Source organism: Podarcis pityusensis (assembly GCF_964106645.2).
Source record: "Podarcis pityusensis genome assembly, chromosome: 1".
Classification (NCBI taxonomy): domain Eukaryota; kingdom Metazoa; phylum Chordata; class Lepidosauria; order Squamata; family Lacertidae; genus Podarcis; species Podarcis pityusensis.
This window is the reverse complement of record NC_138028.1, coordinates 135,899,641-135,909,532: the sequence shown is the minus strand read 5'-3', so window position 1 is coordinate 135,909,532 and position 9,892 is coordinate 135,899,641. Positions and strand designations below refer to the sequence as shown.

The 9,892-nt window shown below is 43.0% G+C and overlaps 1 long non-coding RNA gene across 2 annotated transcripts; it reads right to left on the bottom strand.

Moving 5' to 3' along the window:
- Positions 1 to 519: 519 nt before the first annotated feature.
- On the bottom strand, positions 520 to 7,678 carry LOC308484874. 2 transcript variants are annotated; one of them, XR_013990145.1, is made up of 3 exons: positions 7,221 to 7,678; positions 1,349 to 1,402; positions 520 to 931 (listed from the first exon to the last, which is right to left on the bottom strand). It is a non-coding gene; the product is annotated as an uncharacterized lncRNA (long non-coding RNA). The 2 variants fall into 2 exon arrangements; XR_013990146.1 differs by having other exon boundaries at positions 520 to 926.
- Positions 7,679 to 9,892: the final 2,214 nt, after the last annotated feature.

The following is a 9,892-nucleotide window of genomic DNA, read 5'->3' as shown; positions in this document are numbered from 1 at the left end:
TCTGGTCCCAAATAACAAGCCAAACTGGAAAGACACAGAACAGCTCTTAAGAAATTCCGCTGCTTTCTAAAGGTACAGATAAAAGCCTACTGTTGTGGCCAGTGCACTACTAACCAGTATTTCTATCTTTACAAAATTTGGAATGGCTTTGTAGATATGCTCTCTGTAACATTTTGTTTTGCCCTGAGCAGAGAAGAACATAGCATTCATGTATGTAAATGAAATGACATAGTTGTGGACTACAAAGACTGAAAACGTAAGTGCAAGGGAAATAACTGTGTAAACAGATGGCCATCACCTTAGTAGTTATTAAGGAATGAAGATGAGTGGGATCTGATTTCAAAGAAGAGGAAATTACAAGGAAGATGGCCCTGAAGTGCTTTATAAAAGGTAAGATGCACTTAAAAGCCTGAGCCAAAGGGAGATTCAATCAACCAACACAGAAAAACAACAATAGTGTCCCAGAACAGAATTTCATATCCTGTAGAGTAGATACACAATCAAGTACATTTTAAAAAAAGTTTTCTATCACTTTGATTTATTTGACTAGTAAGTTGAATGTGCAGCCCAATTCTATGCATATTTGCTCAGAAATAAATATCCACTGCATTCAGTGGACTTTCTGTCAAGCACATGGGCACAAAATTAAAGCCTTACTTTGTTTTAAAAAACTATTGCAGTGCTTGTGAATCCTTGTAAGGTGTAATGGGCAGGTAGCATAAAATATCAGTGATTATAATCATGTCAGTCTGTATAATTTGAAACCAATAAAATTAATTTCTTGTGATTATGGTTACGATTGGAACTTTAAAAAAATGAAAACTGACAGTTGTGTACAAAACCACCACACTTCTTAGTCACCAGTTGTGCAACGCAATGGAAATTTTCAGAGATCTTGCATTTCTTCTATAGACTTGAGGGGAATTCTGAACTGGTGAGAATTGGGGGGGGGGATTGCAAAATATAGGGAGCAAGAAGTTTGAAATAATCATTATACCGTATTTCAATGCTTTTCATTCAGTCATAAAGCTGCTTATGAACAATACATAACTAACATACTAGAACATTGCAATTAAAACATAAATCACTTAAAAGAATTAGAATATAGATTTGTAGAGTTGGAAGGGACCCCAAGAGTCATCTAGTCCAACCTCAGAATAACAATTAACAAATTGTCAGTAAAACAACCACCTTCTATAAAATATTATTAACAAAATTCACAAGTTCCATTAATGAACTGAATTTTAAAACTTCTTATTTTTCTCCAATATTTCCTCACTTGGTTTTAGCTTTTTAATATATTTTTCATAGTTTTCATAGTTTTAACATTTGAAAATATAGCTCTTACCCGTTCTGCTGACAAACATCCATCCTCTTCCAGTTCTTCCATATCTTTTTCTCCCTTTTTGACATGTATCAAAATAAAAACATATCAAAATAATTTTGCTGGTCAATGGGCTTGAATCCATACTCTCAGAATCAATGGGTAATATTTACTATGTTATAATTAGAATTGTAATCAGTGGACTTAAGCCTATGGGTATGGCTAACAGTACCCATTAGGAAAAGAAAACAAAAGAGTAAGACTCTTAATTGTTTGTTTGTTTTTTAAAAGATCCAGTGGACAGAGCAAGATCAGTTGAAAGAAAAGACATTTGAGGAGTAAAATAATTCATTCAAGCTCAACTGCAACATACTTCACAAGCTCAGTTCAGTGGGATCAAAGTGACATGAAAGCTCCTGACAATCTGTTAATCATTCATCCTGATTTACTCACACAAAAGCTCATGAGGTGGTTCTCAAACCTTTTTCTCTGAGCCACATTTTCAGAATAAAAATTTCCTTGTGCCACATCAATATTTTTACTGGTAAGAAATACATTGGAAAACAAAAAGTGACAACAACTAGCAGCGCTTGATTTATAGAAGAAGACAACTACTTTATAATGTGATCACTGGACATCCAGAAAGTATAAAACAAGGCAGTGACAGAAGAACATGGATCATTCCCAAAATATATTGATTGCCCTTGAATCTCCCCACCACACTTGCCTTCCTCTCCTGCCAAACCCTTTGAGAACAACTGGACTAGGCTGTGCCCAGGCTTTACGGAGCATTTCTTCTGCTAAATTTCCAAGAACAATGAGCATTCATCTTGATTTGCTTGGGCAGGGCTTATTCATTTCCCCATTAGCCATCCTGCACTTTTCAGAGCATTTACCATCACTTTCTGAACTGCAAAAAATCTTGGGATTTTTTAAAATTAGATTTGTTGCACTAGGGCGGCAGAGTGCTTTCATCCACTTAAATGGCACACTCGCAGTATGTCTCTGAATCCCTCCCACACACAAAATGACAGTCTGGAGGAGAGCACCCTGTCAAGACCACCATCACAGAGCAACAGCGCCAGGTCCGCAGCAGCATGAAATTGGCAGCAAATAACAGGATAGCAGAAGGCAGAATACAAGAGCAGGGTGGAATTAGCAGCAGCGGAGCCAGGTGAAGTTGCACTAGGTGCAAACTATTAACAGCTAGAAATCAATTTAACGAGAAAAGGTTAACCAAAAATGTCATGTTAAGTTCAGTAAGCATTATCTTGTGCCTAGAGAGTAGTACTGGAATTCAAATAGCTCCGTGTTAACACCCCTTTTTTATGCACTTCATAGAAACAGAGAATTGAAGATTTGGAAGTGATCTCCAAGGGCCATCTAGTCCAACCCCGTGCAGTACAGGCACCACAGTTAAATAATAAGAGCAGGTTGTTTCTCTGCTCACACGGGCTCTTTTCCCTCCTCGTCTGTTATCGGAGTCTGAGCCCCCACTCCTATTTTCTCCTCTCTTTTACCCATCCCACACTTGCTCTGCAACAGTGCTGGGCCTCCACCTGAAGCGAAGGCGAGTTGCTCTTTGGGGGTGCATGAGGATAGCAGCCATATTTTGAAGAGCAAAACAGGAAAGCTCATGCACAGACAGACACCCGTGAAAGAGCACGGCCTGTTATTTCACGGTTATTTCACCTTAGCCACGTGGCTGGAGGTCTTTATATGTAGCCAAACTATTCATCACTATCCTACTTGCACTCCTTGATGTCTCCCCCTTAAAAACGCTTCTTCCTGCCAGTTGGGGTATCAAGCCCTGATCCGCCAGAACCCGAAAGATCAGCAACATGCAGGTACCAATAACAGCAGCACAATAATTGAAAGTGAGATGATGAAGGAGAGAAAGGAGGGGGGGGTTAAAATGCTTTTTAAAAAAACTTTGAAAAAGAACAACACCCTTCTGCTCAGGGTTGCCCTTTTTCCAAGAAAAAAACCAAGTAAAGCCACTTTTCTTCTTTTTGCAAACTGTAAAGGTAAAGGGACCCCTGACCATTAGGTCCAGTCGTGGCCGACTCTGGGGTTGTGGCGCTCATCTCGCTCTATAGGCCGAGGGATCCGGCGTACAGCTTCCGGGTCATGTGGCCAGCATGACTAAGCCGCTTCTGGCGAACCAGAGCAGCGCACGGAAATGCCGTTTACCTTCCCGCCGGAGAGGTACCTATTTATCTACTTGCACTCTGACGCGCTTCCAAACTGCTAGGTTGGCAGGAGCTGGGACAGAGCAACGGGAGCTTACCCCGTCATTGCGGGGATTCGAACCGCCGACCTTCTGATCGGCAAGTCCTAGGCTCTGTGGTTTAGACCCTAACGCCACCCGCGTAAGCGTTTACAATTGTTTAAAGGCCCACATACATTACCTGTGTTCTTAAACTCTCTCTGCACATGTTTATGGGCACTGTAGCTCTTTTGGGGTGGTAGAACGTCTGTACATGCTCAGAGGTCCTCTCTCGGCCAGACTGCTAAGTGTACTAGCAGCCTGATCCTCGCTTGCAAACTGTAGGACCTGTCAAATCCAGCCGCTGAGGGAGGCATGAGCTCTCCCCGCAGAAGCAACAGGGTGTAGAAGCCACCTTCACACCTTGGGAAGAGGAGTGAAAGGTGAAGAGCAGGCAGACTCTGCAAAACTTCACTGTAGGGGGGGTTAATTAAGGGGGGAGAGAGAGACTTGTTCTAAACAGGCGGGGGAAGGATTTCCCACCACTCATCCTGAGGCACCGCCTCCAAAACAGCTGCAGAATCTTTTCCTGCCCCAGATGCAACTCACCAGCCAGACCTCCTGCCTTTCCTCTACCTTAAAATCATCCAATGGCCAAAAGTAGTGAAATGAAACCGGGGGGGGGGGGGGGGGCTTTCCCCAACCTGGCAGGAGAGCCATTCATCAGCTGATTTGCCCCATCCCAGCAGGCACCATGGGGGCACACCATAGAGAGAGGAAAGGGTGAAGAGGGATCTTTGCATGCACACTTCCTGGTCCATAGATATGGGGAAAAGGAAAGAGTGATACACACGCACACACACACACACACACACACACACACACACACATACTCTTCCTGGTTCTGTTTGCAAAACCTCAGGCATTTTGCTGATTTTTAAAAAATTTCCCCAGATGGTGATTTCACCCTTTGAATCTCATACAGGTCTGGGGAAAACCGGACATATGGCACCCCTGGATAGCACTCAACAGGGTGGCCATTGGCGACATACCCAGGCCATCTCTCAATAGCATGAGGAGTGGGGTAAGGAGACCTCCATACTGAAATGAAGTTTAGGGAAGGGTTACCTTCCAATGTAATCTGTGCATTGCTGAAGTTTATCCTTTCAACCTTTACCACGTCTTAAAGAGTTATTAGAATGCCAAGAGTTCATTGCCAGCTCCACACAATCACGGTTCCAATCTTGATCTTTTAACATACCCCTGTGCATTAATGTCAGGGGAAGGGAACCTCAAAGGTTCTCTGTCTTCCATGGGCCCACACCTGACAGCACAGTCCAAGAAGGCAGAGATTCACATCTGGGATGCTGGAGGGACAGTTTTATTTCACATCTGCTGCTTCACAGGCCCATTTCCACCCAGGCCCCAGGCTGTTTTCACCTATATGTAAGATCTTTCAGTGGGCTTCCCCTCTGGGGTGCTTGTCTCCTGTGCCCAGGACTGCTATGCCTACCCATAGGAGAAGGGGACTGATGCAGGGATTTTGCCCCCACCCTGTGGGGTTCATAGGCAGAACCTGAAGATAGCCTCTGGCAGGGGACTCCTTGCAGGGAGATAACATTTTCACCTGAAGCTTTTTTGTTTCCAAAAAATTGGAAAAAAATGACTATGCTGGAATCTTTCTTAGTCTTCCAACAGGATGTCCCCCCTGCCCTGCATCTCTTTTGTTCTCTGACACACTCATGCCACCTAGCTCCCCCCCCCCCCCACTGATGTATCGCCCAGCTGCCTCCCTCCTTCCTGTTGCTTAGCTACTATCTCAAAGCTGGGCAGTTCCTGTCTCAGCTGTGCATTCTCGAATCTGCCTGTCTCTCTGCTTCATGAGACTCTGAAAATGGGGTGGGGTGGGGGTGTTGAAGATTCCCCCTCCTCTTCTGTTAGAAGCTGATGTTCCTGCGATTGCATTCCCCCATCTTCTGATTCAGACCAGCCCCTGACACAACTGGATTTCGTTGTATGAGTTTACAACGCGTTTAACTGAAATGCTTCTTTGTTGTGTCTAGATCCAGCCTAATAGTAAACAGTAAAATTAAATATCAACAGTTCACACTTATCAACCACAATAATTACCAATTTATAGTCAATAAAAATAACAGCAAACCACAATGCATAAAATACCACAAAACATACAAAACAATGCAAAAAGATCAAATTGAGAAACAAAGACACACAACTTATAAAACTGTTTTGAAAAAATGTCCCTGAACTCTTCTCTTCCCAGCTGCTGTTCTCGAACAGCAGTACATGTGAAAAGGAACCAGGAGTCTTAGTAGACCACAAGCTGAACAGGAGTCAACAATGTGATGCAGCAGCAAAAAAAGCTAATGCTATTCTAGGCTGCATCAAGGCTAGCATCCTGATCAAGGGAAGTAATAGTCCCACTCTATTCTGCCTTGGTCAGGGACCACACCTAGAGTCCCGAGTACAGTTCTGGGCACCACAATTTAAGAAGTTGGTTGACAAGCTGAAACGTGTGCAAGATGATCAAGGGTTTGGAAACCAAGCCCTGTGAGGGAGTTGGGTATGTCTAGCCAGGATAAAAGGAGACTGATGAGCAATATGAAAGCCGTCTTCCAATATCTCAAGGGCTGTAACATGGAAAATGGAGCAATCTTGTTTTTCCTGCTCTGGAGGCCAGGACCCGATCCAATGGCGTCAAGTTCCGAGAGAGGAGATTCTAATTAAACATCAAGAAAAAACATTCTGACAGTGAGAGCTGTTTGACAGTGGACCAGACTCTCTCAGGAGGTGATGGGCTCTCTTTTCTGGGAGATTCTTTTAGCAGAGGCTGGGTGGCCATCTGCATTGCAGAGGTTGGACTAGATGACCCTTGGGGTCCCTTCCAACTCTAGAATTCTATGATTCTATAAAGTAGCAGGATGAGCATCATCAACTGAAGTTCTTCTTACCACACAGCTGTTAAAGACACATTGGCAATCATATCCAAAATAACTCCATTTAAGCAAACTAAATTTATGCATATTTTCTTATAGGCCCGCCCAATCAGATTTACTTCCTAGTAAGTGCACTTAGTTTTGCAGCCTTTTTCTCACTCCCACATCACACTTTGCTGGAGTAGACCCAAGTAGACCCAAACCCTTTGCTGGAGTAGACCCAAGTAGACCCAAACCCTTGCTTACTGTTTTGTGACATCTTGATTGGTTTTGGTTGGTTTGAATTTTTCAAGTTAAGAGTCACTCTGGTGCTTAGCCATGCTTAATTCCTCTGCTTAGCTTATTATTCTCTCTACTAGAAAAGCTTATTTATTTGGCATTGCATATAGCAATGGCATATAGGATTGGCGAAGAGCAACACTGACCCTGCTGAGAAATAAGTGTCAGAACGTTGTCCCTGCTCCACCACATCCCTAGGTGTGAGAGATGTCAAGGTCATTGAGAGCACTTGAGCACAGAGATTTCATCCAAGGACTGTAGCAGGAGAGGAAGGGGTTAAATTCATTTCCCATGCCTGATCTGATGCCATTAATTATCCAACATACACCCAGCTGTTGTTGGTAAGTTGTTGTGAGGTGAGGGGTCTACAAGAGCTTATTCCCAGGTAAGCACATATAAGATTGTAGCCTTAATATTATGCCTCTGTGTACCAGAGGCAGGAAATAAAACCTACCGTATCTTAGGCTATGTTTCCATGCAAGTCTTTCTTAAATCAGTTAAACAAATTGTAAATAGGATAATTAAAAAGGACAAGCAGTTCCTTTCCGGAGCTTTCTGACCTGTATCCGTCCTCTGTTATGCTAATTTCTCATTAACATTCCAGCTTCCCTGAATTCACAACTGTTCCATCCTTTGTTGCTAGAATTTGAAAGGTTCCATAAATAGAAGGTTCTGCAGTAAATTTTCTGTTGCCTGCACTTATTAAAAATCAGAATTTAATCGCTGTTGACAGCTCTTCAGCTAACTAGGCTGCCTTCAGCATATGGTCTGCCTTTGGCAGCTCTTTTACCGCAATAATATATCTGAAGCATGCATTTAGCTTCACAGTTTGCCTGTACCCAAACTGGTACTGTTTCTTTATTACTTCCCTCTCCTGATTGCTTGAAGACTGCAATCCTGTACACTCTTACCTGAAGGTAAGCCCCACTGAGGGGAGTGGGACTTTCACCTGAGTAACTAAATATACATAGAACTGCACCTGGAAAATATGCTCCAAATAAACAAAGGGAGGTGGAGTGATCCTTCCTAATTAGGAAACTCAGGAAGCTGCCTTCTACTAAGACAGTCTTTCTGTTAATCTGTCCCAGAGGTAGGCAGCCTAAGACCCATGGGCCAGAAGCTTAACCAGCCCATGAGCCACCCCCGAACCAAGCTGCCCACTTGGTGAGTCCCCACGCACTGCACTAAACCGGTGCAGTGCAGCACGGGGACTCTCTTCCGTGGCTCCGGAAATCACTTCTGCGCATGTTTGCGGCACCGGAAATCGCTTCTGCACATGCCCAGATGCCGGAAATTGCTTCTGTGCAGGCACAATTTTCTGTATCTGGGCATGCGCAGAAGCGATTTCCGGCGCCGCGAACATGTGCAGATGCAGTTTTTGGCGTCGCGCTGCATCGGTCCGGCCCACAGAGGATCTCTGCGGGAGTGTTCCAGCCCATGCCCGTTAAGCCTTGCTGACCCCTGATCTAACCCTCTATCATCAACACTGACTGGCAGAGGCTCTCTCCCACAGCAGGGAGCAATCCTTCCAGAACATTTGGAAGTTATTCCCCGTTATCTCTGTTCCTCAGAGATAATATGATAGACGGTATCTATCGTTAATCACCACTCAATTATTTCTGTCAACCAAGATGACTAAGTGGCCATGATGCCTCCCCAGAAGTCCCAGAACTTTTTGCTATGTATCTCAAAATCCTTTTGTTAGTAGATCTTACATGAGATTTAGTCCATCCCCATTGTCTCTTTGGTTCCTCATTTTGTGAACTTTGTGTGCCTGCTTTTCTTCCTACTTTCCAGCCTCCTGCGCAAGAATAGATTTAAACATTCTAAACAAAAGGTAAACAAGTTGAAGATCCGCTTCCCATACTTGTTTACAGCATCTGGAGGTGAAGCTTCAACTGTCCGCATATTTGGAGTCAAGGCAGCTGTTCCTTTGGTCACTCAGTCTTTTAGCATACATGAGCAGCTGCTGTTGTGTCTTGGGGTGTGTCTTAGGAGGACATACCCAAAATAGAAATTCAGTCCACATTTGGCCTGGATGTTTTCATGGTTAAAGTTTTGTTTCCATCTTTTATTTATTTTTATTTTATTTTATTGGGTTTTATAAACAAGAATAATGTTATACAAATAAGTATACCAAGTTTTTAATGTCACTTGTAAATCACAAAATAGCATAATAAATGTTGAAACCTATCTACAGCATATGTTTCATTATGAGTGGTCAATGTAAAAATTATTGGTTTATGAATTGGTTTAAACAATTAGGAAGAAGAGGAGGGGAAGGGGGTGTTTCCATCTTTTATGATTGTTTAAAATTATTTGTATGCCACTTACCATTTAGATAGTCTTGAAGCAGTTCATAATGATGAAAAATTAAATTGATTTTAAAAAGTGAAAATATCAGATGATCAAGAAATTGAGGACTTTAGAATTCACCATTAATGATCAGGAAATGCCTGAGGAAATGCAAGAGGAAAGTTTGCAGTAAATGTCAGAAACACGTCACTCTTCATTGTGTGCAAATAACTTTTGCTCAGGAGGATTCAGTGTCTCTGAATTATGAACAGCACAATCCTCACCATGTCCACTCAGAAGTAAATCCTACAGAGGTCAATGGCGCTTACTCCCAAGTAAGTGGGTTAGGATAGCAGCCTTTTTTTCTTAGGGATGCCTCTTTGCTATGCCCTCTTCAAGCTGTTTGAAATGTAGTGGTTACTTGGGCATCGATATAACTGTAAGAAAACACCTAAGTCTGCCATTTGATGTAAACAGTCAGGATGGAGCACGGCTGACAAATTCTATTTGCATGTCCGTTCCACAGCCTGCCAGACTTCTTTAATTTTCGTGATTTTTTTGCAGAGGGCAACTGATGTATTTGTAACAGCAGCTCAGCCAATGACTATGTGGAACAAGCAGCCTAGCCTCTGATTGGCACTGGGATGGCACTGATTGGCACAGTGCCTGTCCTAATGGAACACGGGAAATTATAGTAGGGCAGTGGGAAGAGTTCAGCTCCCCTTACGAGCCTGCACTTTTTGTGGTAAATATTAGACTTTTGAACTCACACGTAATGTGTGAATGGGGCAGACCCATAAGCAACAAACATGGCTGCCCTCACCATTTCTA